At 45.5% G+C, this 10,382-nt stretch overlaps 1 long non-coding RNA gene across 1 annotated transcript; it reads left to right on the top strand.

Annotated features, from left to right (window-relative positions):
* Positions 1–4,003: 4,003 nt before the first annotated feature.
* On the top strand, positions 4,004–5,929 carry LOC103635105 (uncharacterized). The gene is made up of 2 exons (XR_557168.2): positions 4,004–5,071; positions 5,619–5,929. It is a non-coding gene; the product is annotated as an uncharacterized lncRNA (long non-coding RNA).
* Positions 5,930–10,382: the final 4,453 nt, after the last annotated feature.

Genomic DNA, 10,382 nt, shown 5'->3' with positions numbered 1-10,382 from the left:
ACGCTTGGCGAGGTGGTTGGCTGGTCGCCATAGAACTTGACCCGGTAGCCGAGCACGAGGAGCACTTGTTGGAAACCCATAACGAGGAAGAAGATGTTGCTCAAGCCCTGTTCGGTAGTAGCTCTGCTGCTCTCCGTCGGGATGCTGCAGCGGCTCCTTGCGGCGATGTTGGGGGAACAGGTTCCAGCAGTGCGACCCGTATCGAGGCAAGCACGGGTAACAAGGGGCAAACGAGGAAGAGGGCCTCCAGTTCTCCAGTCTGGGAGGACTTTGAACATGTGTTCAACTTTGAGAATGGTAAGAGGGTAAGAACTCATGCCATTTGTCATCACTGCAAACAACAATTCTTTGCTAAATCATCTACTGGCACTTGGCACTTGCTTAGGCACAAGGATAGTTGTAGGGTTAAGAAAGAGCGCACTGGCACTTAGTCTATACTTAAGTACAATTCAGATGGTTCTCTGTTGCGTTGGGAGTACTCTAGTGAAGTTGCACGCACTGAACTTGTCCGATTAATTGCTAGAGAGGATCTTCCATTGTCGTTTGGTGAGTCTGATGCTTTTGAGGAGTACATAGCTCGTGCCCATAACCCTAGATTTGTTAAATCTTCTAGGCAAACAACTGCTAGAGACTTTGTGAAACACTATAATGGGCGTGTAGAGATGTTAATTGAGGTCTTTAAAACTGGTGTATCCTCTGTTGCCCTTACCTCTGACATTTGGTCTGGAAAGGCTAAAGAGGATTACATTTCTGTTGTTGCTCACTTTGTGAACCCTAATTGGGAGTTAGAGAAACGGTTGCTTGGTCTAAGGCCAATTGAAGACGGCCATACTGGTAAGAACATTGCTGAACGTGTTTCCTTGGTGGTAGATGAGTATGGCTTAACTGATAAGATCTTTGCAATTACTCTTGACAATGCTTCATCTAACAAAACTGCCATGTCATATCTTATACCTTTGTTCTCTAGTTACCTTGGCATACCTGATTATGAATTAGATGATACTCATAATATGTCCTCTATTCTGTTGCATCAACGATGTGCTTGCCACATTATTAATCTCATTGTTAAATCTGGTTTGAAACGGTTGAACTCATGTGTTAATGATTTTAGAACTGCTATCACTTATTTGAATTCTTCTAATCAACGTATTGCTGTATATAAGAGCTATTGTTTGAGTATGGGTATCCGTCCTCGGAAGTTTGGTGTCGATATGGATGTGAGGTGGAATTCTACTTACATTATGCTTAAACATGTGCTGTCTCATCGTAGCACCTTCTCTGTTTTCATCAAAACCCAGTATCCTTTAGCTACTGATGGCACCCCTTTACTTACTGACAATCACTGGATTATTGCTGAAAATTGTTAACCTTTCTGAGTTGTTTCATGAATCTACTGTTGCATTGTCTGCTGTTTATTATCCTACCTCTCCATTAATGCTGCATCATATTTTTAGAATTGCTAGACATTTAAGTTCTTATGAAAATGATGAGCTGATGAGAGATGCTGATGTGCCAATGAAAACCAAGTTTCTTAAATACTGGAGGCAAATACCCATTCTATACTCATTTGCTTTCATTCTTGATCCTAGAGCTAAAATGAGGGGTTTCCATAAGCTTCTCTTGAGGTTATCTAGTCTCACTAGCACTAACTACTCTAATCTTCCACAAACTATTCGTACTAAATTATCTCAGACTTATCAGTTGTATGAAGCCAAGTTTGGTGTTGTGCGATCGAGCACAGATCATCAACCTAGTTGTACTTCAGGTAAGGGTATTGAAGCTTGGGATGACATTTATGGTGATGACATACCAGGTACCTCTGTCTCTATTACATCTTCTGCAGCTATATCTGAGTTGTCTTCCTACCTGGACAGTGACACTGTGTCGGGGACCATAATTAGGGGTACCCCAAGACTCCTAATCTCAGCTGGTAACCCCCATCAGCACAAAGCTGCAAAGGCCTGATGGGCGCGATTTCGGTCAAGGCTCCGTCCACACAAGGGACACGATCTCGTCTCACCCGAGCCCAGCCTCGGGCAGGAACAGTAGACCAAGGCAGATTCACGCCTCGCCCGAGGGTCTCCTCAAACAACGGATGCACCTTCGACTAGCCCGAGGCCCAGCTCGGGCAGGCTTCGCAGAGAAGCAACCTTAACCAGATCGCCACGCCAACCGACCGTATCGCAGGAGCATTCAATGCAAGGATCGCCTGACACCTTATCCTGACGCACGCTCTTCAGTCGACAAGGCCAAAATGACCACAGTCACTTCGCCGCTCCTCTGACTGACCTGACAGGAAAACAGCGTCGCCTGCCCTACTCCGACTGTTGTGCCACTCGCCAGAGTGAGGCCGACAGCAGCTAAGTCCAGCCTCGGGCGCCATAGGAAGCTCTGCCTCGCCCGACCCCAGGGCTCGGCCCTCGTCTCGACCTCGGACGGCGGACTCCGCCACGCCCGACCCCAAGGCTCGGACTCAACCTCGACGCCGGAAGACGGTCTCCGCCTCGCCCGACCCTAGGGCTCGGACTCAACCTCGACGTCGGAAGACGGTCTCCGCCTCGCCCGACCCCGGGGCTCGGACTCAACCTCGACGCCAGAAGACGGTCTCCGCCTCGCCCGACCCCAGGGCTCGGACTCAACCTCGACCTCGGACGACGGTCTCCGCCTCGCCCGACCCCAGGGCTCGGACTCAGCCTCGACTCCGGAAGACGGTCTCCGCCTTGCCCGACCCTAGGGCTCGGACTCAGCCTCGACTCCGGAAGACGTTCTCCGCCTCGTCCGACCCCAGGGCTCGGACTCAGCCTCGACCTCGGAGGAGTCACCACCTCACCCGACCTCGGGTTTGGACCGACCACGTCATAGGGGGGCCATCATTACCCTACCCCTAGCTAGCTCAGGCTACGGGGAACAAGACCGGCGTCCCATCTGGCTCGTCCCGGTAAAACAAGTAATGATGGCACCCCGCGTGCTCCATGACGACGGCGGTTCTCAGCCCCTTACGGAAGCAAGGAGACGTCAGCAAGGATCCGACAGCCCCGACAGCTGTGCTTCCATAGGGCTCAAGCGCTCCTCCGATGTAACACCCCAGGTGTTTATATTCCGCTCGACAGTGAGTACGGATTTAAGCACGTGATATCAGTGAATAAGACGGACACTAAGGTCTAATTATTTTCGCCTATAGCGATTTTAATATCGCATCTATTTTGTCTGTCGAGTGCGACATCGTTTTTATTTTATCTATCCGGGCTCTTCCTAAATTTTTGTGATGTTCGGAACATTGTCGTTCCGAAAATTGGTGCGTCCGGTGAGTATTTAAAATTCATCGCTCGCGCGAATACGAAATCGGAAGTTCTATCTATTCTTACGATTTTATCCGAGCAAATTAGTTTGAACTCGACGACTAAAATACTCAGTGCAAAATAATCCGAATCGTGCGTCGTCTGAGTGAAATCGTGCGCGAGGATATGATTCAATTTATCCTTGAACACGTTGTTTTGACGACGAAATCGTGTGTGCATTAGCAGATATGGTTTCGGCTAATGTTAGTCGAATCCTGCAGAGTAAATTATCGAAGCCGAAATCCATTTAATTTGGTCCATGTGTTACTCACTCAAATCCAAGTTTTTGAATATAGATAACGGGTAGTAGTTATCTGACCCTGAGAATATTCACCAAGTCGAACATTATCTAAATATTATCATCGATCTTGTCTTGGTTCAAACAGTTTCTACATCTTTTAAACATTAAATCATGAAACTGTGTTTATTCGTGTAAATTGGTTTAGAAAATGAGAAGGAAATTTCATTTTCCCTTGCTCACGTCACTTCCACCAGCTTCCAAATTCCAGATTTTTAGCCGATGTCTTGTCCTCTCTTTAGCTTCCACCATTTACGGCTTTCTTATCCTTTATCCTCTGTATGCCGCACCGTTGGTATATAAGATTTTTCCTGCGCAGCGTGTCCCTGCTTGCTTCTTCTCTGCTTGCTTCTTCTAGCACTCGAGCTCATCTTCTCCAGCCTTATCCCGCCGCCGCTCTGCTTCTGAAGAAAGAAAAATCAGGCCGCCGTTCCCTCGTCCTCCTTATCTCCTATGCGCACAGGGTCCTTATCCGGTGGTCGTCGCCCAGTTCCCATCGTCTTCCCCAGCAGCGCTTGACCGCCCTCCCTGTTCGCCCATCATTTCCTCCTCTCCAGCCGCCTAACCGCCCTCTGGGGTTTTTTTAGCCGCCGCCCGCTGTTCTTTTTATACGCACGCAGCCTTCTTCAACCTCCAGCGCTGTGTCCGGTTCCCTACACTGCCGAGCGGCTCGCCGGACTGCGCCGCAACTCCCTCTCCTGCTTCTCTCTTGCGGCCCTCTCCTTCTCCCTCTGCTTGACCGCGTCCCCCATGGCGCTCGGTCGCCCGACCACCGATTCCTCCTCCCTGCGCGCAGGATCCTCCTCGGCTTCATCTCCCTGCTTCCTGTTCCAGCTCCTGCGCTCCCAGATTTTTCTCCTGCGCGTTTCTCTCTCGCGCGGATCTCTCTCCTCCCCGGCGTTTCTCTCTGTTGCTCCACGCCATGGCATCTCCCTGCTCGCTCGCGCTCTGCCAAGCTTGCCCCTGCGCGCGCTCTGCTCACCATTCCAAGCTCGCCTTGCTCCCTGCTGCTCGCCCGGTCGAGCTCCCTGACCGCCGCGCCGTGAATTTTCCTGCGGGCGCATGTCTCCTTGTGCACGCGTCGCCGTCGAGTTCTCTAGTGTTTACGTACCATGAAGTTCCTCCAGCGTCGTGGCTTCCCAATTCCTTCTAGTCGCACGCGCGAATTTTCTTTGCTCGGCTTTAACTCCCAATCGCGTCGTCGATCTCGTCGTTTGCCGTCGAGTCGTCAAACACGTCATCCCCGGCTCGATCCTCACCTCACCAGCTTATCCCAGACTTCAATCGAAGGTCGTCGTCGTTCGTGCATCCCCAAGAAAACCTAAGAATCGGGTGAAGACGAAGTTAGCAGCGCGATTTTTCCCAAGCGCTCAACCAATTGCCTCGATCGGAAAATCGCTACCGATCTCGCGGATTCGAGTTAGCTGTTGAAACGGTAAGCTGATGAATTATTCAGAATAGTTCGATCGTTGAATAAATTAAGGTGCTAGTTTGATGCTCATTAGGTGCTCGATAAATTGCGTAAGTCACGAAACTCTCGTCGACTTCGCAGTTCTTGCGATTATCGAGCCAAGTTCAGTTATAGCGAGTTATTTCACTATTCCAGTCAATTAGCTGAATTAGTGTACCGAGTAGAATTTTAGTAGGCATGTGTGTTGATGAAATATTTTAATCACTTATAAAGATGTAGTATAATTTATAAAGCAAGGGATAAATTTAAAATTTAATTAATTAAGTAGCTGATAAGTTGTGTTTAGGCTAATCATGTTTAAAGTGTATGATTTATTGTTCGTAATGTTTGCGTTAGGTTCGTATAATTTAGAAAAGCGTAATTATTACGCGTAGTCGTATATCGATAACTAGTATTTCCGTATGAACTTGTACAACGCCTCGCCGCTAGGTGTTTCGCTATCGCGTAGCACTATTTAGGTGTGTGATATTCTTGTTGATATGCATTCATGTGCATAATGCATTTCATTCAGGTACGTTAATTAATCGCGCGATGCGGAAGACGAGCCAAGTCGACCTCAAGTGCGGGCTAATCCGCAGGATGATGCTGATGGACGAACCGGAAGATGGATAATCTGAACAATGCCAACACAAAAGGCTGATCGTCAAGTGGTCGTCGTCTAACAACACTAACCTAGTGTTACCCAGGCAAGCCCCGGTGCATTTTCCACCTCCTTGCTATTTTAAAATCTTTTATCACCTTGTTTGATACATTAGGTGATAGGAGTTGTGTGTTAAACCGTTGATGCATTTCCTTCCTTGAAAATTGATTACCCTTCCTTGATACCCGTTTTGAAAAGAATTTTATGATGCTTAGCTTTGCTTTAGCAAAACAAAAATGTTTTGTTTTAAAACAAAAGTGATGCTTCAGTGGATGGGAATTTTTCAAAAATAAAACTTGATGGTGAATCCATCATGGCCATGATGGATTCAACATCGGAAAAGATGTACCTCTGCCAGGTACCAAACTTTGGGTTTAAATTATAAAGCTGAGATCGGGCGGGTGACTTGCACGAGAAAGGAGTCTCAATGTAGTGTCTCCGTCTGAGTCGTTTAAGGACCGTACCGATTGTTGGCCTGCTGATCTAGGACCCTTTATCTGGCCACATACCTCGTCATGGGTAAGCTTGAACCCGGCTATTCCAAACATGAAAAGACAATCGCGCACTGGGAGTGGAGAGATGGCGAGAGTGGCACGTACCCTCCTGGCAAAGGACCGCCTAAAAGGGGTGGTGTGCTCTCGGGTGGCACGGACCTGTTCATGTGGTGGAGGATCCGTGGGAATGGTAGACATGTGCAAAAGAGTTAAGAGAAGCATATGTCGTGTGGTTGGAGATCCCCAGCTGGGTATTAATCGATTCGGATCGCCGAACTTCTCGGATATGAAGACTGGATCTTCGACCCTCATCGTAGATAACAAGCAAAACAAAGGTTGGATTTTAAAAGAAAGCTAGTGTAGGACAAGTGAATGCTCTACATTAGGCAAATCTAGATTCAGAAAAAGTACTTAACTTATGATGTAAAATTTTGGCTTAAGGACCCACTTCTAGTAAGCTTTTCTGCAAATGAGTCTTTGATTCTTGATAAGCCATACCTTGAATCCCTCTAGCCAGCATACCCTTGAGAGTCTTTTCTTTAGTCGGGTAAGTCTTGCTGAGTAATTCCGTACTCAGGGTTTTATTCCCTGTTGTTTTTCAGGTTCTAACTTTGTGCTGTTGTTGATGGTGTTAAGTGCCGGTGGGCTCGGCCTTCTTATAAGTCTAAGTAACTCTTCTATACTTCTTATTGAGGATGTTCACTTGAGCTAGCATATATTTTAAAACTATAAATAATTTATAATAGTTTAAAGTTATTTCTTTGAACCACTTCTGTAACCACTCCGATAAATATAATGTAAAACTTGATGTAACTTGTAAAATTTGGTAAAAAGATTTCCGCTGCAAAATGTTGGTGTGTGATTTGTGTTTACTTAATCTTGTGATCCTGGTTGTTCGTGGTTTATCCGGGATCCATGGGACACTCGGACAGATCCTGTTAAGTTATCTGGTGCACATGCATAGCCGTCTGAGGTCTTTGAGACAAGGGCAGGTGCATGTGGGCCCAATAACTTGGGAGGTTCTGCCACAGCTGGTATCGGAGCAGGATTAAGTATATACGGTCACATACGTATTTTCAAAACAAAGTTTTGGTTTTGAAAAACCTATTTTCAACTAAACATATTGTTTGGCTTTGAAAAACAGCTTTGAAAAACTATAATGCTAGCGACATCCTCTATTAAGCCCTAAGTTAAGGACTATCAGGTGGCTTATTTAAAAACATAACCCACAACCGGGTGGATATTGCATACATGTGTAATGTTATTTTTGAGGTCATTCAGTCTTGAATGGATCGACGCTCAGGTAAGGTGAGATGTGAGAGCATGACCGAACAACCGTCGGTCTAGGGGAGTGCTTAATTGTGGCGCTTGACTATATACATGTTCCATATATGTATATATGAAGGCTGCGAGGTGGAGTAATTACTTTTCTGGGAATTCGGTACCCCATGGATGTGTATGGGTATACAGACATGGGAATACTGAGAAGTGTAATGTACTTGTAACGACGCACCTACGTTCAGGTAAGAAGGTGAGTTACCATAATGGGTTGCCCTATGGTTAAAGTGTGGCAACGGCGCCTATGCGTGGCTCGGCGCTTAATGATGAGCTGGCCTCCATATAGCAATATATGGAGTATAAACTGTGATAAATTGTCATGTGTGAACTGCATCATTGGGAATTGGGCTGTGATGGATTTTTCTGCAGGTACACTAACCTCGAAAACGTATGTGTAGTTGACGACTAGCAAAATACCGTGAGAATCGTACATATGCCACCGATATAGAACACTATTGCCACATTATGTTGGCAAAAACTCAGTGAGGACGGATAAGACGAGCATGCATCCTGATTGTTGCATTATGTTTGTCACCTATACACCCAAAATGCTTCTCTCATCTTTATTCCAGTAACCATTGATTGTAGATAATATGGTGTAATGCTAAATTATGAACTTCGATGAAATAGGTGTCCTCCATTCTTTAGGTGACCTCTTAGAGTGCTCTATGTGTGCTCTTTTGTTGATGTGCCGATAGAGGGTTAGTAGTTTGGTTGCTTAAACCCAAAATTAGGCCATGTTCTTAGTTGGTGAACCGAGACCCAAATTTGAATTTACCATTATCACTCTGTGACCAAGCCCATACAAATAAATGCTTGATAATTTCTTTGTTGGACATAAGTTGCATTCGGACTCCAAATAAGGATCTTGACAATTAACTTGTCACTCCCTTAGTGGTCATGTTTCCATCCTAGATCCTGCCCTTGCTTAGTTGATACAGGTTGAGGTCTCTATTGTGTTTGGCCTCTCCTTGCGGATTATCTTGTCGCTTTATCAACCCAACCTAGGAAAGACATGTCCAACCATTTTTCTGGAATTTGATGCCTTTGGTTTCCCCATATCTATCGAAGGCATACCAACTTAATCTTATGATTGTTTTCCCCTGTATCTAGTCAGATACTGATCCTTGACCTTGTGATCTCTACGATTGGCAAAGAAATATGCTTGGGGCTGAACTAACAGTCTCCCATCGTACTCCGTTCATCAAGTTTAGGTTATGACCATGTCTTGTCCATTTCATCGGGCCATGATCTATTTGGCTCTCTGCTGTAACCATCATTACAGGGGGAGCATCTCTTTGTATATTGTCACCCTTGCCTAATTCATTTGTATCGCGTGAGATTTCTTATTGGTTACGTCTGGTAATGGTGTTATGACTAAAACCGATGGCACGCGTTGGTATCACAGTTAATAGTCATAATCCATTATGAGATTATATCAATATGTTATCTTCCGTAGACTTCTTCCTTGAAACAATTTCTATGTTGTTTGTGAAGAGATCAAGCAACATCTGTCATCTCTGTTGGATCAAAAGGGCATACCACTTTCATGTGTGGTCTTATTTCTTTTGATCTTGGTAGTGACTACTCATACAAGTTCCCTTTACATCCTTTGTGTAAAGGTGAAGCCTTGGAGCTTTTTAGTGTCGAGAGACAACCGATTAGCTCTCAAAATGGAGATCTGTTTCCCCTGCTACTGAGATGCAGGAGTTTGTTCATTCGCTCTCTTATTTAATCCATGTATTCCCTAACCAAGTGGATAATGCGTCTCGCATGAAGAAACAGATGAACAACATGACCAAATGGATTTCTACCCAAATGCATGACCAACTATTAGTATGAGTGAACTCTCGACCGTTGGCTTACCGATGGTACTGAGAGGACATGCCCAATGTCAAAAGTAGTTCAACAAGTTGGTTTTACTAACTTGTTACTGCTCAATGAACGAAGGTTGAGTTTAGAGATCGTTTTATCGATTTGCCTGAACTCACTTTGGTTCAAACCCTCTTAAGAAAGTACTTATAAGAATCGTGATTAAGGCGGCCAATAACCACCTAGCCATCGCTCTAGTCGTGTCTCGATCGCCTCACGTGTGCTTTTCTAGCATGTATGACCAGGTCGAGTCATGCCTAGTGCTTGATAAAATGGACTAGTTGTAAAGTCCGTATCTACAGATCCCTTTGCTGGTGATGTTCTCGAATCTATATCACCTTTCAGGGACTTGGATTCTCTGGCTAACACGAGTTAACTGTGATGTTATTCGACATTCACACCCGTCACGTGTGCTATGAGCTTACTGTAACCACTTGTTGGTAAACCTCTTTCTGTGTGTTTTACCCAAGATGGTGTATCTGATTCTGTTTGGGTAAAATCGTGTATTTGCCGCTCGCTCAACAGACTCAGATAGTACAGTGTCATAAAAAAAGCAAACTGCACACATGGAACCTTATGTGTTCTTCTGGCAGACAGCGTCTCTATTGGTGGACATTTCTAAATTGGCTTAAGGCGATACATGATATGTCCACTAGAGAAACAACATTCTGAGACACTCGTCCTTGCTTGAAACTGCCTTATAATTATCGCTGATATGAACAAGGGTTACATACTTCTCTACCCTTAGAAGTCTTTCGCTCCGAATCTCGGGACGAGATTCTTTTAAGGGGGGAGGGCTGTAACACCCTAGGTGTTTATATTCCGCTCGACAGCGAGTACGGATTTAAGCACGTGATATCAGTGAATAAGACGGACACTAAGGTCTAATTATTTCCGCCTATCGCGGTTTTAATATCGCATCTGTTTTGTC

The sequence above is a fragment of the Zea mays genome, chromosome 1, assembly GCF_902167145.1.
Source record: "Zea mays cultivar B73 chromosome 1, Zm-B73-REFERENCE-NAM-5.0, whole genome shotgun sequence".
Lineage (NCBI taxonomy): Eukaryota > Viridiplantae > Streptophyta > Magnoliopsida > Poales > Poaceae > Zea > Zea mays.
The sequence above is the reverse complement of the archived record's forward strand: the minus strand, read 5'-3'. Positions and strand labels throughout refer to the sequence as shown.